This window comes from Artibeus jamaicensis, unplaced genomic scaffold (genome assembly GCF_021234435.1).
Source record: "Artibeus jamaicensis isolate MK-2021 breed Jamaican fruit bat unplaced genomic scaffold, CSHL_Jam_final scaffold_537, whole genome shotgun sequence".
Classification (NCBI taxonomy): domain Eukaryota; kingdom Metazoa; phylum Chordata; class Mammalia; order Chiroptera; family Phyllostomidae; genus Artibeus; species Artibeus jamaicensis.
This window is the reverse complement of record NW_026522047.1, coordinates 16781548-16801498: the sequence shown is the minus strand read 5'-3', so window position 1 is coordinate 16801498 and position 19951 is coordinate 16781548. Positions and strand designations below refer to the sequence as shown.

The 19951-nt window shown below is 45.5% G+C and overlaps 1 protein-coding gene across 3 annotated transcripts in view; it reads right to left on the bottom strand.

Annotated features, from left to right (window-relative positions):
* Nucleotides 1–16106, bottom strand: part of SMAD1 (SMAD family member 1) — a 65667-nt gene extending 49561 nt beyond the window's left edge. The window contains exon 1 of one of the 3 annotated variants that reach the window (XM_037162357.2): nucleotides 15817–16106. The gene's annotated coding sequence lies outside the window, so the exon portion shown is untranslated. Of the gene's footprint in view, nucleotides 1–14559; nucleotides 14939–14985; nucleotides 15057–15816 lie in introns of those variants that run through there. The other 2 variants (XM_037162359.2, XM_037162358.2) reach the window with 2 other exon arrangements.
* Nucleotides 16107–19951: the final 3845 nt, after the last annotated feature.

Here is a 19951-nt window from a genome sequence, read left to right as displayed (position 1 = left end):
CCTGTCCTACAGCACCTGGCAGCCTTTCGAGACAGCCTGGTCCTAATTACCTCACCCCGATAAACTTCTGAGTCACTCCAACTCAAAAATTGTACTGAGTCATCGAACTGTGAGTGCATTCTTCAAACACAGAATACCAAAGACCAGAGGCATTTTAAGTTTTAATTTTACTGACTACAAGAGGGAAAACGTCTAAGGAGTTGTCTCTTCGAAAAAACAACTCTCTCTCTGCGTCACTGCTACATAGAATAGCAATTTTACAGATTGCTAAGTGTGGCACATTTCCGTAAGTGGCCAGTTATGAATGATTCATCATTAACAAATGAACGAAATTAGTGTGAGCTATTACCTACGCAAGCATTCTATTGTTTGTCTTTACAAACATCTTACTGGCTCCTTACAGGACAGTTCCTTCAAGGTATGCATCATTATCTCAATTTTACTAACAAACCTGAGGATCACAGGTTAAAACAACTTTCTCGAGACCACATGCTAACTAGCATGTAATGGACCTTACATTTTAAACCAGAACAGATACTAGAGTCTATTAATCAGGTTAAAAAAAATTCAAATGTCAAATTCACAGACGAAAATGGAAGAGGCCAGAGGAGGAGAAACCTAGCCCTTTTATTTTTAAAAAAAAATCCTGCTCTATTTCATTTGTGGAACATTTTTCTCTTGCTCCACTGATCTCACAGGTGCTGTTTATGACAACAAGAAAGCACATCTGTAGGGCTGAGCCGACTAGCACAAGGCAGGACAGCCTGAACCCTCTCCCTATATTTAGATCCTTCAGCTCCGAGCTTAATTGAATCATTTAATCTGGATCCTCTAGAAGGGAAACACATCCATATCCATCACAGGCATCAAAGGAAACATCTTTACAAGTTATATCCTTTTACAAACCAACATATGGTCTCACACCATTCTCCCAATTGTTGAACTCCTCCTCTGGGAAGAGCATGGAATTTTATTTCTTTTTATCACTTGAAAAAATCACTTCCCTCCTAATTCAGTGAAACTGGGTGGAGGCCACTTCCTCCACAGGTGAGAGAAATAAAACTTGTTGATCTGTCATTGTCAGGAACTTTCAAGTTAACCCGTGTACTTTCAAAATGGAAACAAAAGACAGACTAAATCTGGAGTCAGAAATCGGGGCCGTTCTCCAGACTTTCAAAATAAAACCCCTACCGGTCCTCTGTCGTGCGAAGATGTTTCTAACTGAGAAAACAAGAGTCCCTCTCTTGGAATGGGAGGCGGGTTTGAATGGCGACTTTCCACTCAGTCGCCGAGCCGCGAAACAGCACTCCTCTAAGCCTCAACCTGCTTTTCCACAAAGTTTTGATTCCACTACCTACCGCCACGGGGCTGTTACGAAGATTAAAGGTAAATACGTGAAACTGACTTGAAGATGATAACATGCTCAAAGACATACCGTATTAGAGGAGTAATTTCACAGCTAAGAAAGCTAATTTTACTGTTACATATATACGGAAAAACGCACACACTTTCTGTCCTAGTTTTTATCTGTTCGGTAAATTTCTCACTTTATTTTTTTTAAATGACTTAAAAATAAAGCCGATAAGCACCACGGTCACTCAATTCATTGGACAGACACCTGTGCTGTGTCAGACACCGTTCCTAGCACTGGGGACACAGCACTGAACAAGAGAGACAAAACCAGGCGTTTTTAGCTCTGACCGGTGTGGCTCAGTGGGTTGGGCATTGTCCAGCAAAGCGAAAGGTTGCTGGTTTGATTCCCATTGTGTGTTGTAGGTTCAGTCCGGCATGCGAGAGGCAATGGGTGGACGCTTCTCTCCTCTTCCTCCCTCCCTTATCTCTTAAAACACACACAGTAATTTTTGGAAAGTCCATGCTTTCATGAGACCTACACTCCAGTGGTTATGGAAGGGCACTCAAATGCAAGCCCAGAAAAGAGGGGAGCCAAGCCACATGGAGCAGCACTGCCAACAGCCGGGGCCCGGCCCCGAGGCAACAGTGGGGCTGAAGTGCTCAGACCGCAGGGAGTCCAGTGGGGCAGGAAGGGAGAGGAGAGGGTAGTGGGAGGTGAGGTCGGGGAGGTGCGGGCAGCAGGCAGAGGGGCCTGCAGGGACTTGCCAGCTTTCGCTCTAGACCGAGACAGGAACCACTGGGAGATGTGAGAGGTAACATACGTGTTCCTATGACTGACAGTTTAAACAGGACCACTAGGGCTGGCTGGGTTGAGGACAGACAAAAAGGATGGGAGTAGGAAGTAGCAGGGAGACCAGTTAGGAAGCTACACACAACAACTGATACACTCTGAGATGATGAAGGTTTGGATTGGTGTGGCAGAAGGGGCCAGAGTCTGGATGCTACATCCCGAAGAGAGAGCCACGAACAAATACACTTTCCTGCACGTGTAAGGAAAGAAAATGATTAACCATCATCTTGGGGAAATCTGTTTAATTTTTAGAAATGAAAAACCCAACAATATAGGACTATGAGACTGAGTCTATTAGCTGGAGTCAAAGGTTAAGGACGATCACAGGAGCAGCTTGGAGGGAATAAGGGCCAGAAGCTACAATCTTAGAGGAGTGAGGGTGAATGAAGGCAGCAAGTAAAGGGAAGTGACTGGTACAAGCCGACTGATAGTCAGAGCTGAGTGTTTTTATGGAGGCTGGTGGGAGGAAGGTTTGGGGTGACGATGAAGAGGATCCCCACACCTCCAGCCCTGTGGTGTGAGGTTAATAGCCAGGACCCGAGCAAGCCCCAGGGAAGCAGCGTCCTCAGATCAGCCTCATCTAGTCTCGCCGTTATTCACGTTCCAGATAACCCAGATGTCTACCAATAAGGGAATGATTAAATAAATTATGGTACATCCGACAATGAGGTAACCGTTACAAAAGTAAAAAAAGACAGACTTTCATGTCTGACACGGAAAGAAAAGCATACCACAATTGTCTTTTTACAATTGCAGAACCAGTATATAGAGCGCAATCTGATTTTTAAAAAAGAAGCAGAAACGAAACCTATACACGTGCAGTATACACGCATCTTTAAAGGCCTGGAAGGAGCGGACAAAGCTGAGCAAGTGGTCGTTGTGAAGAGTGAGCTAGGAGGGGGGAGTGCAAGACAGCAAACCAGTGTTTTAATAATCGATGACCGTTTTTGATTTTAAAACCCCAGTATCAACAAAATAAAAACTGAATGTAGGTAAGAGGTTTAGCCCACACGGCTTCAAAAAACAGCATTATGACTGAGGTAGCAAGATTTATCTTTTTATAAAGAAAAAAATAATTGAAAGTGTTTTTGTACAGAACGGAATACCACTGAACTGGGATTTTCAGAGAATTGTATTTCTGTGTATAGGGTTGGAATATATGATCTGATTCTGGGTGAATATGGTATGGGTGGGAATATACTTTTTTATTAAACAATAAAACTCAACTTTACAAAGTGCGATAACCTAACAGAAAGTTAACAATTCAAATATCCTTCAAGTTTTTTAGCGCATCTTATGCAAAACGTGTTTTGTACTACTCAAATAGCTCAAGAGCCGTTTGGCCCTGTCCGCTTCCCAGTACACAAATCTGTTATTTAGAAAAATAAAATAGCTTCTAAAAACCAAAGTTTACATAATCACTCTCCCAATTATAAGAGAAATACTTTCTAGCTGAGATGACTTAACACCAATAACAATTATCTGTCATTTCACGGCCTTTCCCTTATCAGGAAGACTGCCACGTACATTTCTCTGTTCTTCCCAAAACAGAGCCCAAGGCTGGACTCACAGTTGGGAGGCATGAAACACCTGCTGAACTGATTAAAATCAGCTTAATAAAAAGCAGAACCCCCCACAGTGGGGATGCACCTTTTTAAAAGGATGCTTTTGGCAACATAAAGCAACATCTCCACCTGTGCAATTTAACAAGACAAGGCTCTTCATGTTTAAATGCAAATACATGCTGACCCAGGCCAGGTGGCTCACTTGGCTGGAGAGTTAGTTGTCACCCCATATTCCAAAAGGTTGCAGGTTCAATCCCCGGTCAGGACACACACCCAAGTGGCGGCTGATCTCCAGTGGAGGCACATACAGGATGTTTCTCTCACATCGATGTTTCCATTTCTCTCTCTCTCTCCCTTCCTCTGTCTGTCTGTCCTCCCTCTCTAAAAATCAAATAAACATATCCTTGGGTGAGGATTTTAAAATAAATAAATAAATAAATGTGAACACATGCTGTAAATAGAGCTTGGATGCCAATCATTTGAATAAGTTCATTTTGTTCACAGTTAACATAAAAACACTGAAAACCACTCACATTCCCTCAAGCTCGAGCAAGCTACACAGAAGCCCACATCCAGGTACCAGGGAAGAAGAGGTTGTTACTAATTACACCAGACTACAAATGGACAGCAATGGACAAGAAGCGGAACAGGAAGCGGTGCTGGCTGAGAGGCAAGCCATATACAATCGACTGTCCTGGGCCTGAATGGGGCTGGAGGTATCGTTTCTAAAGCAGCCCTCACTGCACCATCATGATTCCTTTCATCTTCCTGGAGCTCATCTTCTCTCCCCAACTCAGCTTAAAGAGTCTGGGGGATGGGTCTGCGCAGAGCACCCCAGTTTAGGGTCCCGACTCCAGTCGGCCTAGGGAGGACTTCAGAGTGGGGGGTGGTAGGAACAGGCCACCGTGCTGAGCCCTCCCCGTACCACTCGGGAATATTTACAGACCATATGAAAGAAGTTAGACGGTGAGGCAGAAGACACTGGCAAGTTTGAGTCTGCCTACCGGCTCGGTAGGAGCTCACTTACTGTGGGGGAAGACAGTGCACTGTACGTAAGGACCCCACCGGTCACCAGCAGACTGTTTAATGGCAGCATGTGGAGAGCCTTTCGTATGTTTTTTAAAATTTTTTAATTTATTTTTTTAACCTCACCTGAGGATACACTTATTGATTTTACAGAGAGGACAAGGGGGGGATACTTAGGAGAGAAAGAGAGAGACATCAGTTGGTCGCCCCTTAGATGCGTCCTTACAGGGACTGAACCCACAACCTACGCGTGGCGTGTGCCCTGGCCAGAAATTAAACCCACGACCTTCCAGTTTACAAGGACAATGCTATAACCAACTCACCCACTGAGCCACACCAGTCAGAGCTGTGAAGCCTTTTTACACACACAACCCTGACTGCTATTCGTAAGAAAAAATCTAGCACGTTAAATGCGGATGCCTAACTCTGTAAATGGTTCTCGCTTTTTGTAAGAGGTTTTACTGCACGGGGGAACTTTTCTCACTGGAACACCCCATGAACTGGTTCGTCCAGATCCACACTCCAAGGCCATCACTGTGTCTCAGACGAGTACGAAACTGTCGTGATAAACTGCAGTACTGCCACTCAGGGAGGGGGGAAGGAGGCTCACTTCCACGTGCTGTACGAACCACCGGTGTCTTCGAGGTTCCTCGTTCGTGCCAGCCCACTGAGAAACTGCACATAACTGGTGGCCCCTGAAGTGTACCTCCTTGGAACGCCCGCTTCTGTTAAGAGGCAGGGAAATTTTGGCTTCCCTTCTTCCGATGAGATAGGGCCAGCTTTCCCAGACTGATACCTTCCGGTTCCCAAACAGTAATACCAGAAGGTGAAAATAGAAGACAACTTCATCCCCATTCCACTGAAGAGTCGGATCCAGGACACAGCAAAACATTTTGTGGTTGTTAGTAGTTTGCATTTTGTTGCTTTGTGAATTGCTTGTTCCCGCCCTCAACCAATTTTTCTACAGCAATGGTCTTCCTAATTCACTCCACAAATTTCTTACAAAGAACAGTAACTTGCTATAAATTTGCCACCTGAAAGACTGTGTTCGTGAGTGTGTACTTGGTCATTTGTGGTCACACAAATGCTGTCAAGTCTGTACGTGTTTCCTTTCTGGCTTCCTCCGCCGTGGGAGCCCCCTTCAGAAGGGTTCCACAGCTGGCTATTAACAGCTCCCGACCTCTTGAAATGGCACGGATCAACCCCTCACTTTCCTTGTGACACTGTGACAAGAATCCGTGCCAGGATCTTTCTGCACTGAGCGTACGTTACTCTAATGAAGAAGAAAAAAATTTTTAAACAGTAATGAATGCCGTAAGAACAGCCATTGATAAATTCAGAATACTTGCTTTTTTAAAGCTCTAGGCCAGAAATTTTCAACCAGTGTGCTGCTAGAATGTTGAAAACATGAAATACCTGACTATTTAGTCAGGGGCATGGACCTCCTTTCCCTTAGATTGTCACATTAAAAAAGTGACAACAACCAGAGCAACAATCAATAGCCATCCATTGTGAATCAAAATTGTAACTATTTTTTTTGTCAGATCGGCAAAAAGTATGTGTTTTTTTTTTAGTGTGCCCCCAAATTTTAGTAATGAGTTTACAGGTGCCATGAGATGAAAAAGGTTGAAAATCGCTTCTCTGGGAATTTAAATAACTTTTTAGAAGCTTTTTCAGGCATTCTTCTCTCAGTTCAATTTCTACACTTTTCTTAAAAACCTCCATCGTCAGGGAAATGCTCCATCTACAAATTCCCAAACTTGGTATTTCACAATTTCATTACCGGCATTCCCACTGCCTAACTCTTCTTTTCAATTCATTCAGTCCATTAGACTCCTTGTAACCTGTGACCCCCTTATCTAGACTGGATCCAATACTCTCTCATTAACATTCTAGACTCTGAAATCACATTGATTTTTATAAATAGCTAGCATTTTCCGTGTGCTTACTTTAGGCCACCCCCAGGCTCTGTCCTTTGTGGAGTCCGTGCTCCAGTGACTGGAAGGTGTGCCTTCAGTCTTCACCTCCGAAACCGGACGCATATCATCGATGGCACAGCGTGTCTAATGGACAAGTTTCCCATCAGGAAGACATGAAATAATGTCTCACAGTTGGCAGCATCTTAAATTCGACGAAATATGAAAGTGTAACTCATTTCATTTGCAATCCATCATGAGGCACTGTTACCCCTCTGGCACTGTCACCCCTGCTGGCACCGCTACCCCTCTTTTTCAGATGAGGAACAGGAAGGTGCAAATGTTAATAGCAGGCAACTTGCCCAAGGTCATGAAAAGCAAGTTATGTTTGGGGGGCTTGGTAGCTTAAACTCAAACATCCAGGTTCCAGCGCCTCATTTCTTAACTGATTTCCTGTCCCTCGGCCACCATCAACTCTACCAGCATTTTCCCCCAATCTTACTTCCACGTCACCTGGTCACACTGGAAGCTACGATTCCCTAGTCTTGTTTATGGCCACATCGAACTTCCCCCCAGACTTCCACCCACTGTTTAGACTTTGAAGTCTCCAATGGTTTTTCCAAAACTCCATTATTCCAATCCTCCAATACCATCTGCTGACCCCCCATCTCCCCGTCCCAATGGAGGGACCTGCCTCCTACCCGACTGGGAAATGGGCACACACTGGCAGGGGCTCTGCCGTCTGCCTCTTTCTCAGGCCGCTCTCCAGCTCTACCACGGCTAGTACTTCCTCACCTGGGGACTGACTCCACCAATCTCTGTTTTCTGTCCATTAACTTCTTTCCCTCAACCTTCAAATATCAAGAACACTCATCTTCTACTTTGAAACATAAGTCACTGGAGGGAATCAGAAGAGTCTCGTCCTCATGTCTTAGCACACTGTCTCTCTTGCCTCCACTGCATTTACTTGATTACCCTGGCCTTTCCTCCTTCACCGTGAACTTTACATTTCCCTTCTGAACGAGTCTTGGAATTTCTCTTCCCTTGGCTTCCTGGTTTAACTGCTTCTCTGACGCCACACCTTTCTTCCAGCTTCTTCTTCTGTCTACCTCCAGCACGCCACCCCCCTCTCCTAATTCCTGAGTGTGGATTTCAAGGGAAGAGTCCATCGTCAGTTTTTTCTGTTTCTCTGTTCAAGACTCTCGCAAAATACCCGCTATTCTTAGAAATTCAAGCATCATTTTCAAAGTCAGTCCTGGCTGGGAATCTATACTTTAAGCTCCAAGCCCTTTCTCTAAGCTTCTGCTTAATTTGTATCTCCAACCTGCCTGTAGAATACCTAAATACCCCCTACCCCACCTTAAATTCAACCCGTCAATTCTAACATCATTCACACAAAACTTTATTCCTTCTACAGGTAGTTCTTCCCTATTTTTAAGTAAAAGCCACTCAGGTAGGAAGCTTAAGAATAATCTCTGCCTTCTCTCTCTCCCATTACTTCTATAGCCAGATAACCAGCAAGTGTATTTTTACTCACAAAACCCACTACGTAAGATACGTAAATCAAACAGCTTTCTCATAATCTCCTGGCATATGGACTCTACCCCATCCAATCCAAACTGCATGTGCAGACACCTTCAGTGACTCCCAATGCATCCTTATTCTGGCACTCTAAGGCCCCCCGAAACTGTCACCCCATCTTCATGTTGCTGAATCTCTCCCCACCTCACCACACAGGGCCCCTCAGGAACAGCTACTGTGGTCAGGGAGGGCTGCTCCCCAGTCTCTTGATCTATGCTGTCCAACAGGATGGCCACAGGGGGCTACTCCAACATAAACTAATGAAAATTTTAAATGCAGTTCTCGGTGGCACTAGCCACATTTTAAGTGCTCAATACCCACATGTGGCTCCTGGCAGCAGCGTCAGACAGTGCCAGGACAGAACGCGGCCATCGCTGCAGAAAGTTCTACTGCACAGAGCTTCCCTCCCTCCGGAGTCCTTACCTCGGGAGTCCGCCAGGCCGACTACGCGCAGAATGTGTCCCCGTCTCTGTTCACACCTGTGCACACCGACAGGCCCTCCCCTGCCACAGTGGTCCTCACGGGAGCTGTCTGTACAACTCGCTCCTAGATTACAACAGCTGTTACAATGTCGTTGCATTTAATTTTTTTGGATTCATCTTAAAAAAAAAATCCTCACCTGATAATGTTTACCTGATTCTAAAGAAGAAGACAGAGGGAAGGGTGGGAAGAGGGGAGAGGGAGAGACGTCGCTATGAGAGAGGAACTCGGGTGGCTGTCTCTCAAAGGTGCCAGACGGGGACCGAATCACAGCCTCTGGGGGCACAGAATGAAGCTCCAATCAATGGAGCCGCCTGGCCAGGGTGCATTCAATTTTTCACTTTCATGTCTTCTCACCCACGATTCAGTCGCTCAGAACTAATAAATATTCATTGAATAATGAAGCACATACTTTTTAAATACTGCATCCAAAGGATCAAATAAGAACATGTTTAAAATCCCTTTTCCATTAAAATGACACATTTTCTTGTCTCTAATCGAAACAAAAGGTCTAATCTAAACAAAAAAATCATGCATTTACCTAACTAAAAAATTTAATTCAATGCCTAATTATAATACGTAAGATAATTAGTTCCCTTCTTCTTATGATGTTCGAAACTGAAAGAAAAAGATGACAAAGGTCTGAAATGCTTCCACTTAGCATAACAACACTGCAAAGAAACCTAAGAGACCCGACAGGAGAGAGGCGAGTAAATGAAAAGCGTGAGTAGCTACACCCTATCTCAGACTGCAGGGGAAAATGTGTGGTACGGAGGCCCTAAAATTAAGGAGGAACTACAAATAAAGCATTAAAATAATGTCCGTAAATATACCTTTAACTCGAAAGCTAGACTACTCCATCCTGCTCTTCCCAAACATGACACAGTATCATCTTGCTTTTTGAGCTCAAACGCATACAGACGTGTAACTAACTACTGCGTGTGTGTGTGTTCCCTTAAATGGGGGCTTGTAGTCAAGAAAACTACTTAGGAACCAACCCTGCACACCACAGACTCACTTCTCACGAGGGAATCAGGCTCCGTGTGCCAACCAGAGGAACCGAGCAGAAAAGAGATCAGGTTGAATCGCCAGGTACCGATTCCCGTGAACCGGAGACGGTGTGTTGCTTTATTTCCAAGAAGGACTCTTCCCTAAAGTTCTGATTTTAGCTTGTAACAAACATTATGAAGATGCTAACCTGCTCACATACTGCAGTTTCCGGTACCTCCCTAAAAATCTGATATAGCTGCGGGAGTTGAACAGTTTGTGAAGTTACTGGCTCTTCCGATCTCACTTCCCTATGCAAATGACTCTTCTGCGAGCTTGCTTATTTTTGCAACTCAGCCAGCAGTATCTGTAATCATTAGGTTTTTGCCCACAGAACTAGTTGTACACTATCCTAAATAAAATACACCAAAATGAAGACTTTCATTTAGCTGCTCAGTAAGTACATTCACGTTATTTTTGAATAGGTGTTCCTTTCTGAAGGAAGCTGCCCCAGAAAGCAGGTTAAAAAATTTTCAGGTGTTTTTGTGGCAAATTAGAAGACAGAGCACCAGACTGGACCGAACAGTTGCCCTACCAGGTAAGAGCAAAAAAGGAATATAAAGAGACAAGAGATTTCAGCTTGGGGCCCAAGAGAGATGCCGCCATGTGCTACCAGAGCGTGCCCTGCTAATGCCGGTAGCAGAAAGTAAAACCGGGGCTGCCGGGCTGGTGAAGACACGCAGGTGTGGTGGCAGCTGTGGTGGCAGCGGCAGGCCTGGAGAGGGCAGGGAAGCTCTGCCCCTGCTCCAGACCTTGCCCCAGGCATCTCTTCCATCTGGTTGTTCCTGAGGCGCATCCTTTATAATAAACCAGTAATACTAATTGTTTTAAAAATGGAAAAAGAAAAACCACATAATCCAAGCACAATTACAGAGAACACTTCAGCAGCCTCAATGGCATTCCGTACTTTAATATCACACTTCTCTACCTTGTTAGAAAGAGAGGTCTTTCCAGTTCTCTCCCTAGTACCCCACAGCTCTTTCTCTAACCACCCTAAACTTCAGCTTTCTGTTAAGGATGCAACTCACTTTCAAAAGTCAAGGTAGGAGATTCGTATAGAACTGCCTGACTTAACGTGAACTTCAGACAATCCTGAACCACCCATTTTCTGGTAACATCCCACTGATTAAATCATGCACAGAACTTTTCTTTTCCATCTCTAAAATGAAAAAAAAAAAGCGCAAACCTATCTCTGAAGTTGTCATACTTGATTCCTACTCAGCATTAACAACGTTAGGTACAAAAAGTCAGCAGCATACCAAAAAATTCCTCATTTCCCCCCTCCCCAAATGACAGTATGCTGGGTGCGCCCGGAACCGGCTTCAGCAGTGTGGCAGGAAAACACAACAAAAAAAGGGAACTGAACTACAAGGACCCAGATCCTGGCTTTCCCTCCTGGTGATCGCAGGACGAGTGACTTTTAGACACCCATCTTCTCTGGGCCTCTGACTGCTCAACTTGATAGGAACCAACCGAATTAGAAAGTCCTCAAAGCAGCTTTTAACATTAAATAGCTCTATTCTCTGTAAAGGAAATTACAAATCTGAGTGTTTATGAACTAACTTGGCAAGGCAAGCCCATGATGTTCTTCACCTGAAGTGCCGTGCAATTTGTGGACTTAAGCGAACACACTGGTTTACCAGGGCCACTGACAAGCATTTCTGAATTGAGGACGGTAGTGAGAACATACAGGATCCCTGGTTCCATTAGATTCTTAAATAGCCCTAACAAAAAAAAAGTTAAGAGCAACTAAACTGTAAGACTATACAAAAGTAGACATTAAATGTAAAAAAAAAAAAAAAAAAACTTTTGAAGGAATTTGCAATGAATTTCTCTTATCTCAAGGTACAGTATTCACCAGCTAAGAGAAGACAAATTTTGATGAGACAAACTGAACTACTAGAACTTTCTTCTTCACTACCGTCAGCTTGTGGTTATACAGGAAAAACAGGAGGGGAACGTGCCAGGAATTAGGCAGAGGAGCAGAGATCAAAGTAATTTGGCTTTGAAATCCATGACTTTTATATCAGATTTATTCTTCCAGTTATGTTCTGCTTCCATACAAATTAACCCTATGTTTCCTTTCTTCCAAACACTTAAAAGGAGACAGACAAGGAGAACACAGCACAAATTTTGTCTAAAGGCCTAAAAAATAAAAGCAAAATCAAGCCTATATTCAATTAATAAAGTCCAGCAGAACAATGATCCTTTGGGATTCTAGACAAATGTGTGTGTGTGTATACATATAAATATATAAATAAATATATAGTTACAAGCTAAGACTCTTATAATCACTAGCTATGTAGCCTGAGGCAAGATAGTGAGTCATTCTGAACTCAGTTTCTTTACTTCTAAAATGTGACTTACAGAAGTACTCAGAAAAGTTCTGAGGCTTAAATGAGACGGGAGTGTTAAAAACAAGGTAACAGCACTGGCTGGGATGGTTCCGCCGGCTGGAGTCAGGTTCGAGGCTGGGGGCTGCCTCCCACAGGGCTGTTTCTCTCCTCCCTCCCTTCCCCTCTCTCTAAATCAATAAGCATGTCCTTCAGTGGGGATAAAAAATACAAATAAAAAATAAAATAAACATGAGGAAAACAGTAAAAACTCAGGGAAAAAACTAGCTATAATTATTTCTCTAAATCAGATGAGAATCCATGACACCATAAGAAATGTAATGCATGGGAAAGTCAACCTCATTTCTATCTCTTCCTCTTTTTGACCCCACAAACTCATCAGCAGAGGTATCAAGCAGAGAAGTAGCTGCACGATGAGCAGAAAAAGAGGAAGAGGGAAAAAAAATCCCAGAGCAGCACTGTCCAACGGAGCCCCTACCATGTTCTCTACACTATTATCCAACATGGCAGCCACAGGCCACAGGTGGCTGCTGAGCACCTGAAAGGTGACTAGTGTTCCTGAAAAGTATTTCATTGTAAGTAATTTGAGTTTAAATACCCACATGTGGCTAAGGCTAACTTACTGGGCAGTGCAGCCCTAGATGACCCACAGACTGAACTGGGACTGCCAGAAATCTAACCAAAAAACCCGGGTATTTCCCTGAATTGTTCATGTGTTCGGTTCAATTATCTTTGTTTTCAGTAGAGACCTGGGAACTATGACTAGTTAAAAAAAAATAACATGTCAGCTGATACATCAATACAGGGCAGCTCAGTGCTAATAAAAGGATCAGAGATAAGAAGTATGTGGTCCTCTGATATTTTAGAAGGTCCCAAAGGCCAAGTTAAATTCAAGCACACACGAAGCATGATTCAGGACATGGACCAGAGCTGCAAAGGTCCTAATCAGCAGCTCCCAAGCATCTGTTTCTTCAAAGCCACATGGAAAGAAGCTGCTTCTACCTGCAGACTGAACACCCGTGCATTTATTGTCAATTTTTTCAGAAATTCAGAGTGCTATAAGCCTTCAAAAACACCAGCATTCCTGGCCGGTTCAGCCTTTCCACCATAAACAAAACCTGTGCACCACCCGTATCTGAGGTATAATGCCAGACTCCTGCTTAGCTGCCCCTGTAATATGGTTTAATTATGATGACTGAACTAATAGGCTGACATCATAGACTTTTACAGGCTGACCCCATGTCATCCTGATGTATCATTTTGCGCCAGTTCAGTGCTGTAAATCAATTTAAGATCTCAAGGAGGTTGAAAAGGCTGGTAATGATGCTTTCTCTGCTGCCTCTGGAGACTCTACATTATACACAACTTACATTATTTATAAAGCCTCAATGATGCCTCCATTAGCCTTGTAAGACTACACAAATGAGATCTTTTATACACACACAGCTTGGCCCCAATCGTGTAGGCGACTGCAGCTTAAATACACTCGTCTAATTACACTCAAGTTCATTCTTTTTCCAATCTAACCAAGTTATTAAGTTTTATCTTTAACCCAGAATTGCTAGAAATCAAAATCATAATCGGAAATTCAGTTTTTAACTAGTAAATATATTTGGGAAGATGAGACTTCCTCTTAATGCTTTAACTTAGTAGGAAAAAAATTAAATTTCAAGAGGTGTAAAAAGTTCCCATTTTCAATTGCCTCAACTGTCATTTTTCTAATGCAAAGGTCATCCGCTCTTCAAGGGTATAAAACCAAAGGATGATGCAAAAAGGAAAAATGGATTTGGTTACATACCTATGGCTGGAGGGGACAAAACCAAAGCAAGGACATATCCCGACCCGCAGAAGAAACCCGATCCGGCCTGGACCCCTGGGAGGCTCCGGCATCACCCACCTCTAGAAAATCATCTCTTGAGACCCTGGTTACAGTTTCCTAAGAACTGCAGTACTACACAAACGTACACCACCTGCACAGCAATACCAAATAACTGCAAATGGGAAAGAGGGAGGGGGCGGGGAGGACAGACACTTAAATCAGCACAGCATATTTAAGCCTGGCACCTACATCAGCTAACACTGATGCAAAATATTTATACTAATTGAAAATGCTGCGGCAGGAAAGATCGCTTCCGCCTCAGTGCGTTTTCCATGGTAGTCCCAATACAGCTCCTCTACCTCCAATAAAACGTAAAGTGGTCATCATCGACAAAGCGAACAATCCCCACAGGCAGAGAACAGTTTTCTCATTGTGTCGCTGAATTGTAATAGGCATGTTATCCACGACAGGCCGGCCGGCAGAGCGAGATATGTTCCGAAATAAAGGCACTTGTCAGCAACAGGAAAGACATACAGAAATCGTGCAACTTCTGAATCATTCCACCTACTTTGAAACTTCCAATACAATGGAAAGCAGAGACCACCAAGAGGAAGAAAAGGGCCGGTTGTCACAATATTCTAGAAAACGAAGCTTTCTCGGGAGCTGATTCTCAGACGCGCCTCATTTTCGGAAAGGAAGCGTCTTCCCGGTTATCTCGCACAGTGTATACAAAAATCGTGTGCGCCTCCGAATAAACAAAAGCCGCAGCTACTGCAGTTGTGAGATCCGGCAGGCATCTCTTCCTCCTCCTTTCCGAAGGACATCAAGGAAGCGCTCTGCCTTTAAGCCTTCATATTTATTAAGCAACTAGAAAAACAAGCCCACATCTCTCTGTCTCACACCCACCACCCCCACCTTCTACAGAAACAACCCCGGAAACCCTTCCAAGGCCAGGGAGCAGAGTAAATGAGCAGTTGTTCGACAGGGAACTCACAAATACGCTTGCAGTGAGGCAATCGAATCCGGTCAAGGGAAAGGAATGAGACGACACTTGGAGGCGCAGGGGGGTGTAGGCGGAAGAGAAAAAAAAAATTACGCGCAGCCGCCGCCGCCAAATCTTTGAATAAATTAGAAGGAATTTCAGGACGAACTTTCCTTGACCTCCGCCCAAGAGGTTCGTTGGGGCAGAGAAGGGAACATGACTGGGAGGCGGAGGGGGCCCAGGACACTGGGTGTCCCCCACAGTGAGAGATCGGCTCCAAGCACCTAAAGGGCAGTGCCACCGACGGCCGCCCTCCAGCTCCCGAAAGGGTGGCCGGGGCCAGCGCGGGACACAATGGGCCCAGGGCCGCGCGGACCGGCCTGGGCCAGGCTGTAAAAAGGGAAAGAGAAACGGGGGGCAGGCAGAGCGGGAGGGGGCCGGGGAGATTCCGCCGCTGGTGGGGGGGGGGGGGGGGGGCGCGAGGCTGGGGCGAGGCTCGGGCAGAGGAACGCGGCTTCCCCACCGCAGACCCAACAAAGACGCGAGAGGGATCCCGGTCTAGCCTTGCTCAGCTGGTTGGGGTGAGCGGAGAAGGTGGCAGGTTCGTTTCTCCAAGCGGCCGGGAGGCGCCATCATGGGGGGGGGGGTTCCCGATCCGCCCCACGCGAGGAAGAGCCCCCTCCCCACCGCGGATCGCGCCGACCCCTGGGACCGCGGCAGTCCTGCAGCCCGCGCCCGCCCCCACTGAGGCTGCGGCGGCGCACTGGAAAGTCCAGAGCGCCAAGGGGAGACAGCGGGAACACAGCAGAAGAGAAAGTTGGGTTCGGGTCTGTTTCGTTTTACCGGTTTGGCGGCAGCCCGTCCGTGCAGGCGCACGAGTGGCCGGGAGAGTGGGGTCCCGTGGCCCCGGTCCGGGCGGCCGGGCAATGAGCCGCGCTGCACTGGCAGGGTCCTTCCCCGCGCCTCGGCCCGAGCTCAGTCGCTCGGCCTCTGCTTCCTCCTCCCGCCTGCCCGCTCGCTCCGGAGCCTGGATTGATCTGGTCGCGCTGGCGTCAGGGAGTCGGAGCCGCCCAGCCTCCACTCCTCCGCTGCCAATACCCGGCGCACTCGCCCGCCCGCTCGCTCGCTGGCCTGCTCACACGCGCACCCGCGCGCCGCCGCGCGACCAGGGATCCTCTCCAAATTCCAGGCCCCGCCGGCCCCAGCGCCTCCGGCAAGGGGAGCGGCCCTTGCCCCCGCCCCCCCCCCACCCCATTGATTCTAAGGGGAAAAAAAATACGTGGAGCGTTCGGACTTCCCTCCCTCTGCCTCCTTTAGTCCTGGTGAGCGGACTTGTCGCATTATCTGCACGTGAAGTTCTGTGTCTGTTTATTTTGTAAAATGCTCATCCTCGCGCCTACCGAAACGTACCATAAACTTAGAGTGGATGTAAGTCAATTATCTTTCCAGAGTCTCCTATTTATATCTAGCTTTCATTGTCCCTCACCTACTCCCCAACGATTTGCAAGTCCCAGAAGTTTCACGTACCCAGAATTGGATAGCCTAGTTAACTATCGCATGTGCTTATACCAAACCCTGAATCAATACATGTATTTTGTGCCAATTCGGGATCCAAAGATTCCAGTAGGTAACCTCTTTGCCCCGAAGCCGGGTGCCACAATATCACTCTAAATTTTTGATCCAATTTCCCCATCTTGTAGACGTCACCCCTCCCAATAAAACAAACTAGCTCTCATCTACCTGGTCTGCATAGACACTGAAAACACTTTTTTGTTAAGAATTAATTTTTCCCTTGGCCAGCTCTCTGGGAGCTGGAATGAAATCTTGCATAATTATCAAAATGTCGAGTTGTGTTTAGAAACGAAGAATTATTCTGAGGAATAAATTTTATATGAACCACCAGAATTGTTCCCACCCAAATAAAATATGAAAGACCTCTGTAAAATAATGGTACTCTTCAGTTGTTCACATCCATTTCCATGTCCTCATTCCATTTGAAATACTGATTTATTAACCACTTCATTCTTACTGCATTCTGTGTTTAATTATCCAAAGAAAATGCAACAAGTCCCATAAAACACCAAATACCATTTATAAATTACAGATAAGAATACTGCTAACTCCTTAGTTAAACTATTCGAGCACTTACTGGTCGATTCTTGGGCCTCATCTTATTTTTCCTGAAAGCAGCGTTTGACACAGTTCATCATTCTCTGCTCCTTGGAATAAGCTGGAGTGAACCTCGTTCAATGCCACTCAGATCGGGTCACTGGCCCTGCTCACCACCCTCCCTTGTTAAACAGAAGGTGCTATCTCCACACACACAGTGGAACATTATTCAGTCATAAAAAGGAATTAAGTGCTGACACATGCTACATGTCCAAACCTTAAAAACATTATGCTAAGTGCAAGTCTCCAGAAATTGTACGCTTCCACTCGCTGTATATGCAATACCCAGAAGAGGCAAATCTGTAGAGATTGAAAGAATGGGGGTTGCCCGTGTTTAGGCAAATGGGGGAAGTTAGTGGTGGTGGTAGCTAAAGGTTATTGGGTTTCTTTCCGAGGGTAATGAAAATGTTCCAAATTTAGTGTGTGATAATGGCTGCATAATCCTGTGGATATGCTAAAGAACCATTGAACTGTACACATTAAATGGGTGACTTATATGGTATGAGAATTTTAGTTCAATAAAGCTACTTTTTTAAAGCATGATATCTAAATGCAGTGTATGATCCTTGATTGGATCGTGGATTGGGAGGCTATAAAAATGGCATTATAAAACCATTAATCTTTTAAAGGGACAGATGACCTTTCTTAGTGCAATCCTAGTGGCCCCAAATGATAATTATTAATAGTACACATCTTATGAAATTTTATTTTTCCCATTGTGCAAGTTTTTTTAAGTAGTAATAAAAATTGGACTTTTTTTTAAAAAAAAGAACATTGTTGGAACAATTATGAGCACTTGAAAGTGAGTTGTATGTTAATATCATTGTATCAAAACAACAAAATTGTCCCTCCCTGTTTCACTCCATATGTTAAGTTCCCACAATGTGTACAAGACCCTACATGATCTTTCTTCCCCACCCTCTTTTGTCCCTCTGCCCTGGTCTCCAACTCTCCCCCTTGCTCACTTCCTCAGGTCACCCTGGCCTCCTCACAAGTCCCCAAACAACCTGGGAACACTGCTACCTCAGGACTTTCGCACTCGCTGTTCCCTCCCCAGAAACCCCTTCTAACAGATGTCCACATGGCCCTCTCCGCCTCACCTCTCAGGTCTTCACTCCGATGTTTCTCCCTCAGGGAGTCCTAACCTGGGCACACTGTCTAAAATATATCACACGCTCCCCGCACAGTTCTCCCAGACACGTACATGTCATATCCTCTTTCCCGGCTTGGCATGGATAGTTCACTTCTCACTATGTAACTACTTACGTAGCCAGAAGAGCAAGGTTGGGGGGCTGTTCTGTTCGTTGCTATACTTCTCAGTGCCTAGAGCAGTCTGGCACCTAATCAGGGCTCGTCAAACAGCTGCTGAATCAATGAATCAAGCACCGTTTAAGGCACAGGGGATATGGTAGCAAACAAAACAGATAAAAATCCCTGCTTTCATCAGAGAAGACAATGAATAAATACATCGTGAACCAGAGAAGGGCACTGCAGTCACTGAAGCACTGCGCGTACAACAGGTGGTCTCATAAGATTATAATGGAACCGAAAAATTCCCTTTGCCTAGTGATGTCATAGCACAAGGCGTTACTCATGCGTTTGTGGTGACTGCCGTGAGCAAACCTGCGACACTGCTGGTCACTCACAATCATGCACGGTCCGTAATTCCTCATAACGATAGTAAACAACTATGCCAATGCTTTGGGCATTTACTATGATATCCTTTCTATCATTGTTTTAGAGTGTACTCTTTCTACTTTTGAAGAAATAAAAGGTTTGCTGCAAAACAGCAGCGATGTGACTCTAGCAGCAGCCTCATACATCTCATGTTTACTGAGTCTCTTGATTGCATCCTTTTCTCTTGTGCTTGATTTAATCTCCTGTTGTTTTGTACAGTGGTGGGCTGTACCGGCTTGTAGCCTAGGGGGGACAGGCTAGACCATATACCTAGGTGTGTAGTAGGCTGTAACATCCGGATCTGTGTGCCTGTACTCTGTGATATCTGCACAATGATCAAACTGCCTCAGAATGCATTTCTCAGAAAGTATCCCCATTGTTAAGAGGTGCATGCCTGTACATCAGTGTGCTAGGTAGTGGTACACAGGATGGAAGCGGCAAGATTTGAGGGATTGGGAATGGGGGGGGGGGTATTTCTACAGGGGCAGGAGAAACCTCACTGACAGGAGATCCTGAAGGAAGAGAGGGAGAATCCCACATGACCAGGGAGGAGGTTTGCCAGTCTCCCAAACAGAGGGAAGAGCACCACTAAAGAGCCCATAGCCGACTCTCCACCCATTCACCACAGAGCCGGGAGGGGCCAGCCACAGGATGGAAGGCAGAGTGTGTGGGCCCAGGTGCTCGGGGGCTGCAGAGCTGGAAACACAGGGCTGTTCTCTCCTCTCTGCTTCTCTTACCTCAGCGACATGGCCACAGACCAGACTCCCTGAGACTGGGGAGGCGGAAGAGATGTCGGAGGTTGGAAGAGAGAGGAGCAGATAGGAAACAGTTATCTTCTGGGAGAATTTGAGAGCACGTGAACTTGAGAACGCGGTCAGATTGCCTGGCAGCACTTTCAAATGCCTATTTGAGGTTAGTGGTCATGAATTCAGAGCAAGATCAGTCAGCACGGCTGAGGGTTTTTCTCCAACCCTCTTAACCATCAGGGCCGCAGCTGGATTTGACCAGGGCCGGAGGTGTGCAGAAGGGTGTGATGGAGCAAAGGGGTGTCAGAGGGCAGAGAGTAGGGGGACTGTGGTAAGGAGGGAGCTGAAGACATTAAGGAGTGAGGACAGTGCAAAGGTGATGGGAT